This window comes from Malaclemys terrapin, chromosome 3 (assembly GCF_027887155.1).
Source record: "Malaclemys terrapin pileata isolate rMalTer1 chromosome 3, rMalTer1.hap1, whole genome shotgun sequence".
Taxonomy (NCBI): Eukaryota; Metazoa; Chordata; order Testudines; family Emydidae; genus Malaclemys; species Malaclemys terrapin.
The window spans coordinates 132,901,030-132,917,158 of record NC_071507.1 but is presented as its reverse complement, the minus strand read 5'-3'; the positions used below and the strand labels follow the sequence as shown (position 1 = coordinate 132,917,158).

The 16,129-nt window shown below is 41.7% G+C and overlaps 1 protein-coding gene across 1 annotated transcript in view; it reads right to left on the bottom strand.

Moving 5' to 3' along the window:
* Nucleotides 1–16,129, bottom strand: part of ASCC3 (activating signal cointegrator 1 complex subunit 3) — a 508,554-nt gene that overhangs the window by 54,775 nt on the left and 437,650 nt on the right. The window lies entirely within an intron of this gene.

The window sequence follows — 16,129 nt, the reverse complement described above, 5'->3', positions numbered from 1 at the left end:
TCCCACTGGAAGTGGATATAAATTGTCCAACCAGGGCAAGAAGGCATTTTACTCCTAAACTCTTGTTCATAATGCTTTGTGATGCTGCAAGCAGCAAATATAGGGTGGAATTGGACAGAGCCACAGCAACTGGCTCAGGGGGTTCCCTTGCACATCCCAGGCTGGCCAACCTGGTAGGGCTCTGGCTCAGTCTAGTGGTGTCCTGCAGGCGGCCTTTTGAGGAGTGACTTTGCAGGCAGGCCCAAACACTGCCCTCAAGATTCATGCTGGCGCAGGCAGAGGTATCCACAGTCGTGGCAGGCAGATGCTTGTCTTGTTTCCAGTCCTGCTCCCCCTGAGGAGAAGCAAGAGAGGGGCTGCCACAATGAATCCATATCCAGTAGGGCCAGTTGGATCTGCTCCTTTGACAGGTGGTGTGTCTTTGCCAGGCAGAGTGGGTGGTAATCTGCTCCTACTCCAAGAAATATGCTCAGAAATACCTATTTGCAGGCAAAATTATCTAGTTGTGTGCACAAGTTACCTAGTTTCACATCAAAGAGATATTTAGACACTAAGAACTGAAAATCAGGCCCACAGTTTGTTATTTTTTTGGAAAGGGCCTAAGGCATCGAAGTCCTGTCTCTTCCCGGCCTGCTTAACTTTGCTGGGTACATGCCAACTGGTTTTCAATTCCTCAGCAAATGGACTTGTACTTAGATCGGGTCAATCTGAGCAGTGACCTTGGGTTTTTTTATACTACTTTCTCCTAAAATACGATTTTTTCCAAATAGTAATCCCTCCTTCTTTGTATTTAATGCACTCACAGAATACTCAGTTTATGGGCTAACCAGTCTTTCTTCTCTGTATTTGTTCAAGTCACCACTGCTCTAAGAAGTGAGGTGGTTACAACCCAAACCAGGGTCCCACATATCAGAATGCATTGCCAGCCCAGACATTTATTTGCCCGTCTGCTAACAGATGATGACACCTGTCTAGTAAAGATTTTTCTAATTTATTATTATAATCTGTTTGATCAGTAAGATGAAATGACTGCACAGGAGAGTTGGGTACCCATATCTATTCATCCAAACCAATTCTTCTAGCTGAGAGTGCCAGATTTATCCACACTACCAATGTCTGTTACGGCCTTAAAACTACATCAAATTATGAAACAATAATAATGCACTTCTTTAAAAAAAAATTACTTTGACAAACATAGAAGAATAAACATTTCAGGTGGGTGGAAAAGCTGCTGAGGTGAAGCAAAATCTGGATCTGTTTGTTCATTAAAGGCACATTTACTAAAATGTGCTTCTCACAGGTCCATACACAAACTCTATATTAATATTTTAAAACCTTAAGCAGAATTTTTGCTTTTTGGTTGCAGGAAATGGTCTACATTTTATTTTAACATTATGAATGGTGAAAAGTGTTGAAATTATTAGGAATTCTGGGGAACCGAGGGCATCTCCCAATACCAGGCCCTATGTGATGTGATATAATAATAAACAACAACAATGAAAAGATTGCTTTCTCAAAATTTTGTCTCTGATACTAAACAACCCCGCAGCCAGAAAGGCTGAATAAGAAAACGTAACAAAATGAACAAGAGTGAGAAATATGAATGTTAAATAAAGACAATATTAGCGTCATTTAGTTGACGCTCTAATTAAGGGCCAATCAACATTTCCTATAAAATCCGTCTTTCATGGATACCTTTTAAACTATTGATTTACATCATGACATACAGGATATCAGTTTTGTATAAATGTTAGTTGTAATTATTTGAGCAAACTTAGTTTAGCTTCTTTGTCGCCAAAAGTGAGGTTCTGCTCTGAAAAGTGACTGTAAAAATGGCACCTTTTTTCTTAACAAATCGGCTCCTTGTATGTATTCAGATTAATAGCTGCTTACTTCATAAAGCAAAATATTTTTTTCACTCCTGTCAGCTATGCAGAGTTCACATAACTAACACTAAGTGACCTGGATTCTATTAAACGTAGTTCATAATAAACAGAATTGTTTGCTAAATTACAATCACTTACACCCGTATAACCCCATCAAAAGCAAAGGCAAAAATTGAAGGCATACATTGACGACAACAGGATTGCACAAGTGTAGCTGAGGGTCTAATCTGGCCTGCAGAACTTTAAATACTGGTGATGATGTACAAGATAGGAAGAACCTAGCTTGACCGACAGAGTCCAGGCTGAGATTGCGAGACTAGCTGTTGGAAAAAAAATATCTTTTGCCTATGAACTGCTGAGGAACCCTGATATGACGTCAATGAGAAATGGAACCCACAATGTCATTTCTTCAATCAGTTTTTGAGGTAAAACTGCATTTTAAGAGACTTTCTTCTTTCACCTGCCTTTAAGAAGTTTCTCAGGGTACGTCTACACTACCCGGATCGGCGGGTAGCGATCGATCTATCAGGGATCAATTTATCGCGTGTAGTGCAGACGCGATAAATCGATCCCGATCGCTCTCCTGTTGACTGCTGAACTCCAGCTCGGCGAGAGGCAGAAGCAAAGTCGAAGGGGGAGTTGCGGCCGTCGATCCCATGCCGCAAGGACGCGAAGTAAGTAATTCTAAGTCGATCTAAGATACGTCAACTTCAGCTACCCTATTCTCGTAGCTGAAGTTGCGTATCTTAGATCAATCCCCCCCCCAGTGTAGACCAGGCCTCAGAAATTTGTAAAATGATTTTTGCCCTGTATTAAAAAAGATACTTGACATTTGAAAACTCATATTTTGCCAGGACACCCTGGCCACATGTCGATTACCAAAGGAAACCCATTCCATTTTTAATAATTATATCCCAATGCTTTGACAAGGTACCGTTGTACCTACACTGATATCTTAATTATAACTAACTGCAATGCCAAGTGCCAGACTGTAAGAAAAGACATACACAATGCAAACACAAACCTACGTAGGGTCAAATTGTCTGCAAGTTTAATTAAGTAGACAGTAGAACCAAATCAACTAAAACCAAACCAGTCCTTGCTGAACTTGCCTCAAGAACATTTGAGTTTATGATCTGTCCCTGTAATGATCTGCCATGGCTGGCAGCTACTGGTAAAGTCTAAGGTGAAGTTAATAAATGAAAGATGGTTCATGTCTAAAGTAATACACTGGCCATCTGTGGCCAGGCAATGGCACAATTTGGTAAGCTGAGTCTTCGTGCATATTTGTACAGATACACTCCTCCAATCTGTTGCAAATGGTGTTGCCCCCTGCGAATGCTGGTACATACAAATCCACTGAGCATATGCTACTTGCGATAGTAAGTCATTTGACTCAGCAGCTTCTCTGGATCATATTTCCTCAACAAGGACAATCTGTTGGGCATAAAAGAACTCATACACAACAGCATGAAAACAGTGACGCAAGTATAAAGGTGCAGCGTGTCTCTGGAACTCCCTCAGGAAAGTGAAAACTTGCTCATGAGGCAAACGATCCAAAATCTGCCAAATGAGGACAGCAGACAGTGAGAAATTCCTTCCTGACCTCAGAGATGGCTGGAATCTAATACCAGGTGTGCTCGAGGGAAACACAACACAAAGAAAACAAGCCAGGGAGGGAGAGCAAAGCTCCTTTTTCTAAAACCACCAAAATTACCCCTGGTAAGCACACCCCACCACGAAGGAAAACACAACAGATGTGAGAACAAGTGGAGGAAAAACTCCCAGGTGACGAGAGCAGGAAGGAAGTTTGTTTAATCTAGCTAGGCCCCTTTCAGTAGTTCTGCAAGGGAAATCCCTGGTCATTTAAACTAGTCCACTGGCTGGCTTCAAGATGGACAGCTGCCACTCACAAAGGACCAACCCTCACTTCATCTTAATTCTCCCTCCATTTAAGAGCATTGTTACAGGCCTAACCACTGAAATGGGAAGAAATACCTTCCCTGAAATTGAATAGATAGCTGCAGGACAAGTGTAGCACGCTCAGGATTATGGGATCACTATAAGAAAGAGGAGAGCCAGGAAAAGTACAATGACTGCCCCATCAAGTCTGACCACTGTCTTATTTGTGCACACAGGTGCACGGCATTAAAATCCTTGATTTGAAAGAAAGACAGAAAGAAAAGACTTCATTATCACAAGCTTCTGAAATAAAATGATTGATCTGGATGACCTGGAAGATTAACCCTCAGAGTCATACGATAAAACATACTGTATGTTACTTCCATTGAGATTGTATGCATATTACTGTTTTAAAGAACAAACTGAAATTTAACAGTGATTTTCACATATCAACAATAAGACTGTATAGTAATTTAACAAAGTGATGTGATATGAGTCCTGCACTTAGGACGGAAGACTCCCATTCATTGTTACAGACTAGGGACCAAGTAGCTAGGCAGCAGTTCTGCAGAAAAGGACCTAGGGGTTACAGTGGATGAGAAGCAGGATATGAGTCAACAGTGTGCCCTTGTTGCCAAGAAGGCTAACGGCATTTTGGGCTGTATAAGTAGGAGCATTGCCAGCAGATCGAGGGACGTGATCATTCCCCTCTATTCTACATTGGTGAGGCCTCATCTGGAGTACTGTGTCCAGTTTTGGGTTCCACACTACAAGAAGGATATGGAAAAATTTGAAAGAGTCCAGCGGAGGGCAACAAAAATGATTAGGGAGCTGGAGCACATGATTTATGAGGAGAAGCTGAGGGAACTGGGATTGTTTAGTCTGCAGAAGAGAAGAATGAGGGGGGATTTGATAGCTGCTTTCAACTACCTGAAAGGGGGTTCCAAAGAGGATGGATCTAGACTGTTCTCAGTGGTAGCAGATGAGAGAACAAGGAGTAATGGTTTCAAGTTGCAGTGGGGGAGCTTTAGGTTGGATATTAGGAAAAACTTTTTCACTAGGAGGGTGGTGAAGCACTGGAATGGGTTACCTAGGGAGGAGGTGGAATCTCTTTCCTTAGAGGTTTTTAAGGTCAGGCTTGACAAAGCCCTGGCTGGGATTATTTAGTTGCTAATTGGTCCTGCTTTGAGCACGGGGTTGGACTAGATGACCTGCTGAGGTCCCTTCCAACCCTGATATTCTATGATTCTCTTTCATAAGATTTTTTCCCTTAAACACTAGAATACAATAAAAACAAAAACATTAAATTAAATTATGCTATAGTAATGGGGAACATTTATCCATTTTACAAGCCTTCTGTCTAGGTACTAAGAAGCATATAGTACAAATCTTTCACTATAAACAAATAATTTAATTGGTTCCGTGGGTTTAATTTTAACTTTGCTTGAGCATTCTTTCTAGTTTTTTTTAAAAACTGACAAGTAGAAACAGATATGGAATTACATAATTGTAACAGAAGAAAAAAGTTTGTTTATCATAGATGAAAGAGTGAGTGTCTATAGGAGTAATGGGGCTCACGTTTTATTTCACAAATGTCAGATTTCTTCTTCTGCTTTTTAACTTAGCTCTTCCCTCCTTGTGCTAGAAGAAAAAATACAATATGCCACAGTCAGCCAGCCATGAATGGTGGGCATTGTCATTTTGATTTACCTACTGATTGTGCTTTGCTGGGAAGGCAAGCAGCACCAGGTGTTTTTAGTTTAAAGTTAGCTCCAGAACTGAAAATCAAACAATGATGGTATTACTTATGTCTGGGGAGACACTCAGAATTGAGGTCATCAGACTAGAATGCCTGCAGTGAAAAATTCACTATGCCATCTTGTTTGGAAAAATGACTATGTTCAAGTACTACAGAATGAGCTGTGTTCCGAGCTGCTCCATCTACTGGGACTAGAGAAAAACAAGGTAATTCTCATTTATGAATTAACTCCCTGTTTTCTGCAGCAAAGTATATGTTACTAGGGCTGAGCTAAAGATCGCCAATGAGATATGAAAATCATGAAATATAGAAATTGTAGTGTTTTATTTTCCTTTCATGAGAGTGATTAAATTTATTTCCACTTGAGAATAGGACTTTTTTTGTTTTAGTGAAAATGGACTCATTAAGTAATTAATGTAGATATAATTGGGGTAGTGCCTACAGTCTCCAATCAGGGATCAGGTCTCCACTGCACTAGGCACTGCACAATTGAGTAAAACAAAGATCAGCCTCAGAGTGTCTAGGATGATGACAATATGCAACAGATGGAACGGCAGACAAACAATGGACAAGATAATAGTGAAGATAGGTACTTTTGCATAAGTAAGCAGTTCTACTGGTCAAAATAGTCACAGATGGCCAAACTACATTAAAAATGGTCCTATTTATGAATAAACACTTGGATTTTTAAAACAATTTTGTACTGCAAAATTTCATTTTGATGAACATCACATTTCACACTGGAACATGCAATATAACATACTATGTGATTAAATGCAAAAAGCAGTCATTTTGTTTCAATATTGCACAAGACAATTTGTTTGCCTGTTGAAATGGCCTCCAACAAAACTGTAAATATTTTTGTGAAATTTTTTAAAAATATACAACTTGTCTGCATAGCATTGTCTGTTAGTAATATTGAAAATTTATTATTTGCTAGTTCCCATGTTTAAGAGTCTTAACTTTTAGTCATCTGAATTCTATTATGTTTTATCATTATAGCACAGGAAATGAAAGAAGTGCATAAAGTTTGGCATATAACAAGTCAATATTGTTGCAAAGATTCGTACATATTACAAATCCAGGTCTATTTTGAGATATCCCTTCCTATAAATACCTTATTCGGATTATCTCCCCCATTTGCTACATATTATTATTAGGCCTTTGATTTTGTCACAGAAATTTTTAATACATTTTACAGCAGAGGTGTGGGAAAACAACGAACATGCCATGGAAAGGGGCAGCAGAGAGCCCACAGGTTTTGGTGGGAGAGGGGGTTTGGAGAGCAAGTCCACACCATGCTCATCCTACAATGGGGGTTTCTGTCCTGTGGAGCTGGGCCCGGCTTCCCAATCCAGGCATTGTGACCTAGGAAAGGGATTTGCAGCGTCACTCAGGTTTGGCATGTCCACCCCTCTGTAGGTAGAGATGGAGGGCCAGATTTGAGTGGCATTGTAACCCCATGCACTAGCTCACAATAATGCTCAGTTTGGGGCCATTTCATGGACTTTATTCAAATTTGATGGCTTCTGTGACAGGGTATACATACCCTGCTCTAGGCAGGAAAGGGTTAATCCCACACTATGGATGAAGGAAGTCCCGCCCCTCAGACCATGCTGGGCATGCTCCAACTGCTGTGCTAGTTTAAAAGAGAACAGCCCAGCTCAGTCTGGGCTGACCACCAAGGAGGAAGGATGCTCGGTGGAGGCTCCCGCCTAGGAGCCATTACAGCCCTTGCCTGCAGGAGCCGGAGATCTCGAGACACAGACAGGAGACCTCTTGCCTACAGCTGACTGGCTGGAGTCAGAGTTTAAGGGAATTAGCTGCATCGAGGAGCCCGGAGACCCAGACGTCATATGGACTGCAGCTTCAGGAAACCCAATAGGAAGTGACCCAAGGAAATGGAGTGAGTGGTATCTCCCACCCGTGTAAGGTCAGCATGTTGCGGTTGGATTCCCAGCTGACCCAATGGCAGACCACTCCGCCACTGTTAGGGCCCTGGGCCAGAGTTGGGTGGGCCCGGGTTTCCCTACCCTGGCCGCCACTCACTTTGGTGATGGCCCTTGGATGTGGCTATTAAGCCTGTGCTATCCTGCACTCAAGGACCGCTGTATTGACTCTGGCCACTAGGACATGCAGGCTTGAGCTTGGGGGCCGATATATTGATTCCGGCCACTAGGCCACACTGCTCTGTGCTTGTTGGTGGCCATATTGTCTCAGGCCAGGCCAGAACCCAAGGATCGCTGCTTTGATTCTGGCCTTTGGGCTGCAATGTTGCGAGGCCCAAGACTGTTTGGTAGACTATAACCACGGTGTCAGCACACCCACAATCCATCCCGAAGGAGGGCAGGGTGTGCATACACCACAACAGATGTCCATGACAAAACAGTAGCCTTAATTATTAATCATTTATTGTCATGCGCTTTGGAAAAAAATATGCTTAGAAATTAAACCTCTGGGCTACAAATGGATTTGTAATGAAAGGATATGAAGAGAACATGATGTATACAAATTAAGGCCCTGATCCCGCAAAAGATTATGTATGTGCTTAACTTTATGTGCTGTGAGTAGTTCCATTGAAGTCATTAGAATTAACTCCCAGTATATGAAGTCAAGCATATGCATAAACCTTTACAGGATTAGGGCCTAACATGACTGATTGCTCTTTCATGTGAAATGAAGTTTGAGTGGTAAAATATACGTAACCAACAGCTCCCTACACCAAAATCCATTCCTAAAAAAGAAAAACATGCTGAAAATAGTCAGTTTTAGATGTATATCCCTAAGAAAAATTCACAATAGTACCTTTACCTCTTTTGAAATTGATCAATACATCAATAAGCATCTCTTAGAACCTGACTTGTTTTGTAGAAGTGATCTAATTTTTCATGAATAGACTCAGAGAACAGAAGCAAAAATGATTTAATAAAAATCTGGCTTATTGCGTTAAAACCTTAATGCCTCATGCGTTTTTACTTGCTAATAACAGGGCGGGACCAATAATGTTTTTATGGCGTCTTGTGCAGAAAGCAAAACACAAAATTGTCCACTTTTTTGTAGAAAATTATTTCACAAATCACTAATTTCTTTCCTCCCAACTAAGTGAAACCAGCCTCAAAAGGTTCTTGCCTAAAACAGGACACGGGCAGTAATAACTTACATATTGATACAGAGTAAGGTTCCAGTTCTACAATGAAAACTTACTCTGTTCTAATACAGTCCTGCAAACACTTACAAATACTTAATTATGACTAGAATAAAATTGCCAAGAACATGCACTAATGGTGACCTACAGAATATAAAGAATGGCGTAAAAAGTCAGTGAAATAAACCCTAAAAACAGAAAGTCACAGCAGTTGTTGAAACAGGGGGAGGTGATCATAGACCTTTTCTGTTTTAACTGACTTCCCACTCACTTTTGGTACTTACATACCAGGAAGTACAATAGCTGTCTCACTAGCCCACCCAATCTGGTACCAGAGACAATGCCAAGTTTTCTGTCTAATTCCAAGAATCCAGTACAAGCTACTGCAACAGCATAGTGCCGACTTCAGGCAGAGATATAGGGGTTGGATATGAGGGCACTGGAGGATGAATTGATGCTCAGATCATGGGAAGAAAGGCTATAGCCCCACAAGTACAGCAAGTTCCTAACCATTGTTGTGGTCTCTTAGGATTATAAACCTCCAGGTATAACGTAGAAGAAAAAAAAGCCCGCTCTGCGCAAAATTTGCATTTGCTTGGTAGATTTTAATTTTGATTTTTTTAATAATTTTGACAAATATCAATATTTATTTTTTAGCTTTTTTATCTATTTCAATTTTCACAGTTGCAGGAAATTATGGGGGAGTCAGACAATTGGGGGAGGCTAGACAATTATTTAATGATAGTTGATGCTGAGATTCAAAAAGTTAAAATGTTACAACTATTAAAACAAAAATTGTCAACATCACATGCCAAAATATATGAAGTAAATGTCCTTAAATCAAACTCCAATAAGTTCTCAATTGGCATTTTTCTTACTTTGACTATCTATAAATTTTGATAACCACCAATGGAAATATTTTTTTTTTCAGTTTGTGTGTGCATCCTGAAATTGACATTCACTAACATTTACCAATAAAAATCTAATCCTTCCAAGCCTACATTTAAGGTATAGGAATAAGCACAGAGAACCCAATGAGCTCCCTCTTGTGGGGAAAACAGAGAAAAACAGAAATGAAAGAGCAAAATGACAGGCAGCTAAGCAAAGGAGCTAGAAGATGGCAAGAAAACCGTCATTTTTTGAAGTTATGTAGTGTAAACTGATCTGATGTCTTTACAAAAAGGTAAAACCTGTATCCATTTGCCCAGCCACATAATCACATTAAGTCAGATAACTAAGCCCCATCCTGCAGCTGTTGGAACTATTCATGTAAGTCAGAGATTCCCAAACTTTATTTTTGCTGCATCCTCTTTTGGAGATTCATGTCCCATGAGCGGGACCCCCCCCTCAGCACAGAGAAAAGAGGGGAACCCTTCATGGTGCTGAGTTTGAAGTCCATGCAAGGGGGTGGGATGGGGGAAGGAAAGAGGAGGGAAATCCCCATATGACAAGAAAGCTCCAGGGCTCCTTCCCTGCAGAGGAGGGGTACTGCTAAAGCAGAGGGGCCTGTGGGAACGTGTGCATGGATCCCATAGGTTCGGCTTTGGGCAAGGGGTCCTTAGGGCAGGGATAGCTCCTCAGCCTCACAGATCTGTGGAAGTCCAGGGTGACTGGATGAGGCAAATCCAGCATCTGGGCCCAACAGTGGGCAGCCAGATCCAACCCCAGGGACCGCCCCCTTCTTTGCCCCCGCCCCCTGGCACAAGCAGATTCACAACTTCCTTGCCTCTCCTTTGGTCCCCATCTCTCCCTGAGAGAGCTACCACCTCCCCACACCTGCCTTAGGCCCTGCTGCCCTATGGCAGCTCCCCATGGCTGGCCTGTTTCCACCCAGCACAGCCCCCATCTCCACCATGACCAGATTCCCACTCTCCCTTATAAAAGACTATAAGATAGATAGAAAGCTGGCTAACTCGTCGGGCTGAACGGGTAGTGATCAACGGCTTGATGTCTAGTTGGCAGCCGGTATCAACTGAAGTGCCCCAGGGGTCAGTCTTAGGGTTGGTTTTGTTCAACATCTTCATTAGGATGATGGGATGGATTGCACCCTCAGCAAGTTTGCGGATGACACTAAGCTAGGGGGGAGGTTGATATGCTGGAGGGTAGGGATAGGGTCCAGAGTGACCTAGACAAATTGGAGGACTGGGCTAAAAGAAATCTGATGAGGTTTAACAAGGACAAGTGCAGAGTCCTGCACATAGGATGGAAGAATTCCATGCACTGCCAAAGGCTGGGGATGACTGGCTAAGCAGCAGTTCTACAGAAAAGGACCTGGGGATTGCAGTGGACGAGAAGCTGGATATGAGTCAACAGTGTGCCCCTGTTGCCAACAAGGCTAATGGCATACTGGGCTGCATTAGTAGTTTGCCAGCAGATCGAGGGAAGTGATTATTCCCCTCTATTCGGCATTGGTGAGGCCACATCTGGAGTATTGCGTCCAGTTTTGGGCCCACCACTACAGAAAGGATGTGGACAAATTGGAGACAGTCCAGCGGAGGGCAACGAAAATGATTAGGGGGCCCTGAGAAGAGGCTGAAGGAACTGGGCTTATTTAGTCTACAGAAGAGAAGAGTGAGGGGGAATTTGATAGCAGCCTTCAACTACCTGAAAGGGGGAGGGGGGTCCAAAGAGGCTGGAGCTAGGTTGTTCTCAGTGGTGGCAGATGACAGAACAATGAGCAATGGTCTCACGTTGCAGTGGGGGAGGTCTAGGTTGGATATTAAGAAAAACGATGTCACTAGGAGGGTGGTGAAGCACTGAAATGGGTTTCCTTGGGAGGTGGTGGAATCCCCTTCCTTAGAGGTTTTTAAGGCCCGGCTTGACAAAGCCCTGGCTGGGATGATTTAGTTGGTGTTGGTCCTGCTTTGAGGAGGGGATTGGACTAGATGACCTCCTGAGGGCTCTTCCAACCCTAATCTTCTATTATTCTAAGAGCCTTCCTCTTGTTATCCACCCCCCATTCCTGGCTCTGCAGTGTATGGCCTCAAAGTTGCGGGTGCCAAGTGTGCCCTGAAGGATGGGGGGTGCCTGCCCCATAGGAAGAGGCAAACGGGAGGGGCGCAGCAGCTGCAGGCAGCAAGATGGCAGCACAGCACTGGTTGTGCTGGGTAATGGTAACAGGTGTCCGGGGTGGGAGGCAGACTCTGGGACCAGACTCTTCCCATCCATCCTCCCCAGGTCACACGCGCCCTGATAACCTCATTGTGACCAGGGGCATGCCCCATTGTTTGAAAACCTATGATGTAAGTAAAGGCTGCAGGATCACGCCCATATTTAACTAATCTGAATAATTACCAAGCAGCACTTTTAAGTACCAGTGATTAATCACTAATTTTACTAGCACTAGTAGACACAAAGACTCTAATCACTGTATCCTGATTTCTCTGTCATAAATCTGCCCCTGAAGCCAGGAATCAGCCAGCCAGACATTTTCCCATGAGAAGAATCAGGCCCATATACAGAGAAGTCGCGTATCTGCTCTTGAGCACTGGATCCAACAAAAATGATTTAACAGAATTATAGCTCAATGCCTTAAATCCAAACTTAGATCTCTGTTACACCCTCTCCACCTTTGTTTGGGAATAAAATGAGACAATCTCCAAACACCAGTAGAGAGGACTCCAGCCATTCAGTCATAATTCATTAATGTTTTCCCATCGATAAACAATGTAGCAAGCACCATAACCCAAAATGTTCACAATTGAGCTACTTTGGATTGACACCATCTAAAATGTGACCACAGGAAAGGTGTGTGTGTGTGGGGGGGGAACCCTGCAGGGCAACTTCCTTCTCATTCCCAATCGTGGCAATCGGAAAAACTCTAGGTACGCCAATAAAGGTCAATTATGTAAGGACAAGAATCTGAGTTTCATCTCCCAGCCCAAGTTAGATTACACGTCTCCTGGAAACAAAGCTAACTCAATTTCAGCTGAAATCTATGAAATTCAATGTTGATAAATGCAAAATAATGCACACTGGAAAACATAATCCCAACTATACTTACAAAATGATGGGGGTTTAAATCAGCTGCTACTACTGAAGAAAGATCTTCAGGTCATTGTGGATAGTTCTCGGAAAACATCTGCTCAATGTGCAGCAGCAGTCAAAAAAGCTAACAGATTGTTAGGAACCATTAGGAAAGGGATAGATAGGAAGATAATGCCATGGTGCACCCACACCTTGAATACTGAATGCAGTTTTGGTTGCTCCATTTCACAAAAAGATACATTAGAATTGGAAAAGGTTCAGAGAAGGACAAAAAAATAAATGATTAGGGATATGGGACAGCTTCCATAAAAGGAGAAATTAAAAAGACTGGGACCCCATTTCTTAGAATAGAGACATTAAGGGGCAGATATGATAGAGGTCTATACATTCATGAATGGTGTGGAGAAAGGAAATAGGGAAGCAGTACTCACCTCTTTACATAGTGCAAGAATAGGGGGTCACCCAATGAAATTAATAGGTCGCAGGTTTAAAACAACATAAGGAAATACTTCTTCACATAATGCACAATTAATCTGTGGAACTCACTGCCTTGGGATGTTGTGAAGGCCAAAAGTATAACTGGCTTCAAAAAAAGAATTAGAAAAGTTCATGGAGGATAGGTTCATCAATGGCTATTAGCCAAGATGGTCAGTGCCACAGTTCCATGCTCTGGATGTCCCTATAACTCTGACAGCCAGAAGCTGGGGCTGGATGACAGGGAATGGATCGCTCGATAATTGCCATTCTGTTCATTCCCTCTGAAGCATGTCCAGTGGCCACTGTTGGATGACAGGATACTGGGACAGATGGACCATTGGTTTGACCCAATGTGGCCATTCTTATGTTCTTATGAAACCCAAGCAGATGACAAAAAACAGGGTATGAGAGTGGGATGCAGGGCTCACAGGAAAGCAACTGTCTTGGTCACTAGGAAGGAAGTTGAAGAAAATCTTGCTTTTGCCAATGAATTTTTATTTTGAGAGAAGGGAGACTGTCAGTGTTATGGTCTGAGTGAATGTGAACCACTTTACCACGAGATAAATTGCAGGTACCCAGTGGTAGCTGCCTGGTGCATAATTCGGAATTATCATCATTTGCATGGAATATTGTATTGTGGGAAAATATGCCCCTGAAGCTCTTAAATATAATTGGTGGAATTCATAGATTTAAGGCCAGAAGGGATCAATATGGTCACCGAGTTTGACCTCCTGAATAAAACAGGCCAAAGCACCTCACCTAATTTGGCATGAATCAGTGTAAATTCCATCCTAAACCCTCATGTTGATTACTTTCCCTCTTACAATCTCACACTTCTGCTTTCACAGCCTGCAAATTACACCAATGCTGCTTGATGTCTACATTGCACCACCATACATGTCGCTGCTGAATTTTGCTCAATAGAATTAATTTTTGTAAAGTTTGTAGTTCTGAAGGACAATGAATAAAAAGAAAGATACCTATACTTCAATGCTACAGACTTTTGCAGACACACTTTAGAAGAGTTTAGGAAGTTATTTTTAATTAATGTATTCAAAGGAAGTCAAAACTTTAAAAGTAAGACGCATCAGCAGAACGATTAAAATTATAATCATGTTTTGCGATGTTGACATGCCTTTTCTACTATGGGCTACAGCTTTCAGTGCCAGCATCATTAAGAGATTCTTCAAATTACTTTTTAAATATCCTTTTCCCGTAGGATTTTCACTTACATCTAATTAGACTACTTACCCCATGCCATGTAATTCCCTGTTGCCAAAACTGCTAAATGTTTCAATAAGTAGGAAGAGGGCATCAATGGAGCAAGACAGATGTAATGTTATTGGTTAACAATAGTGGTGTGAAGCAACTGCCTTAATTATAGAGCTCATTAATTCAGTGTTGAGAAAAAACTTGGCGATAATTCTGTTAAAATGCCTAATCTTTTCAAGACAGCATCCGATTGTGAAAAACTCATTTTACACCTTTAATAAAGAAAGATGGAATAATAATTTAACTAGCAATTATGAAAACTAACATCTGGATGAAAATAAGTAAAACTGTAGGCTATAAAGGTTATTCACCATTAACATAATAAGGATTCCACACTTCCCTTGCTCTGTTTTATCGTTTCAAGTTTACATATGAAAGAATTTGGACCTTAATTGATTTTATTTTAGTCTAATTAGTTTTAAGAATGTAAACAAACATTTTATAAGTTCCAGCAGTCTCTTGGATTTTTAGCAAAAATTTTATGTAGGAATGGGCTTCAGCCACAAAGTTTGGGTCTGAAATTCCCCAGAGTTTGAAGATGTTTGAAACTGGATCCATCACTAACTTCCTAGGGTTAGGAAGAAACTTTCCTTACTACCAGCACCTTGGCAAACAACAAGGATCTGTAGTAGGACCAGCATTATTTAACATATTAAATGAAATTCAATGTAGATAAGTACTAGCTGATGCACACAGAAGGAGAAATTTAAATACTGATGGATTCTACATTAATTGTAATTACTAGAGAAAAACACACAGGCAACACTATGGACAGCTCTGTGCCCAACAGTGGCAAAAACCAAACAAAAAGTCAGCCTGCATTAATAAAGGGATAGAGACTAATAACAATAAATATTATAATGCTGTTAGGTAAATCTATGGTATGCCCGCATCTGGAACACTGTTCTCTTGGGTTTCCTAGTAAATACAATCTCTTTCTCAGAAATAAAAGGCCCAGAGAAGGACAATGAGAATGATAAGAGACATGAAAAGCTTGCCATATGAAGAGAGACTTTAAAAGTTTACCTCGTTGAGAGAAAAGCTAACTAACAGTACATACATTACATACCTCGCTAGCACAAATATAAATAGCACTGTAGACAGTGAGGCAGTGCTTACGTGAGTAAAGACACGCCTGAACCCTACATGGTTCTCAACACGCTCAAGCAACGTCTTCCCTGTATTTTTAGCAGTATAGTGTCCTGCTGTCTCCTTGCAGCCGGAGCTTTTCCTTACTGCAGGGAAAAACCCTGACAAGAGGGAAAGGGTCTGGCAAGGGAAGGCAGAAGAGAAAAGCTCCAGCAGCTCCCTGCTGCCTTTCCCCTGCCAGAGCCTTTCACTGATGTGTGTAGTTACATGCTGCAGTGTGGACACAGCCGGCTTTTCGCAGCAGTGTGTAGCTACACATACCCTACATGCTGCTGCCAGTGGTGTGCAGTGTGAACATAGCTGCAGGGGTATATGGTAGAGGTATAATAAATACTAAAGAGGAGGTCAGTCAGGCTTTTTTTTTTTATTTTTTTTAAACTCTCCCTCATTGCACAAGAATAAGGGAACATTCCAATAAAATTAAAAGATAATAAATATAAAATTGATAAAAGTACCCCCCCCCCAAAAGTGGCAAAGAGTATAGCATCCAATAAAGGATTAGATGGTTACAATATATTGGCTATAAGAACATCATCCTCGGTTACAATACCC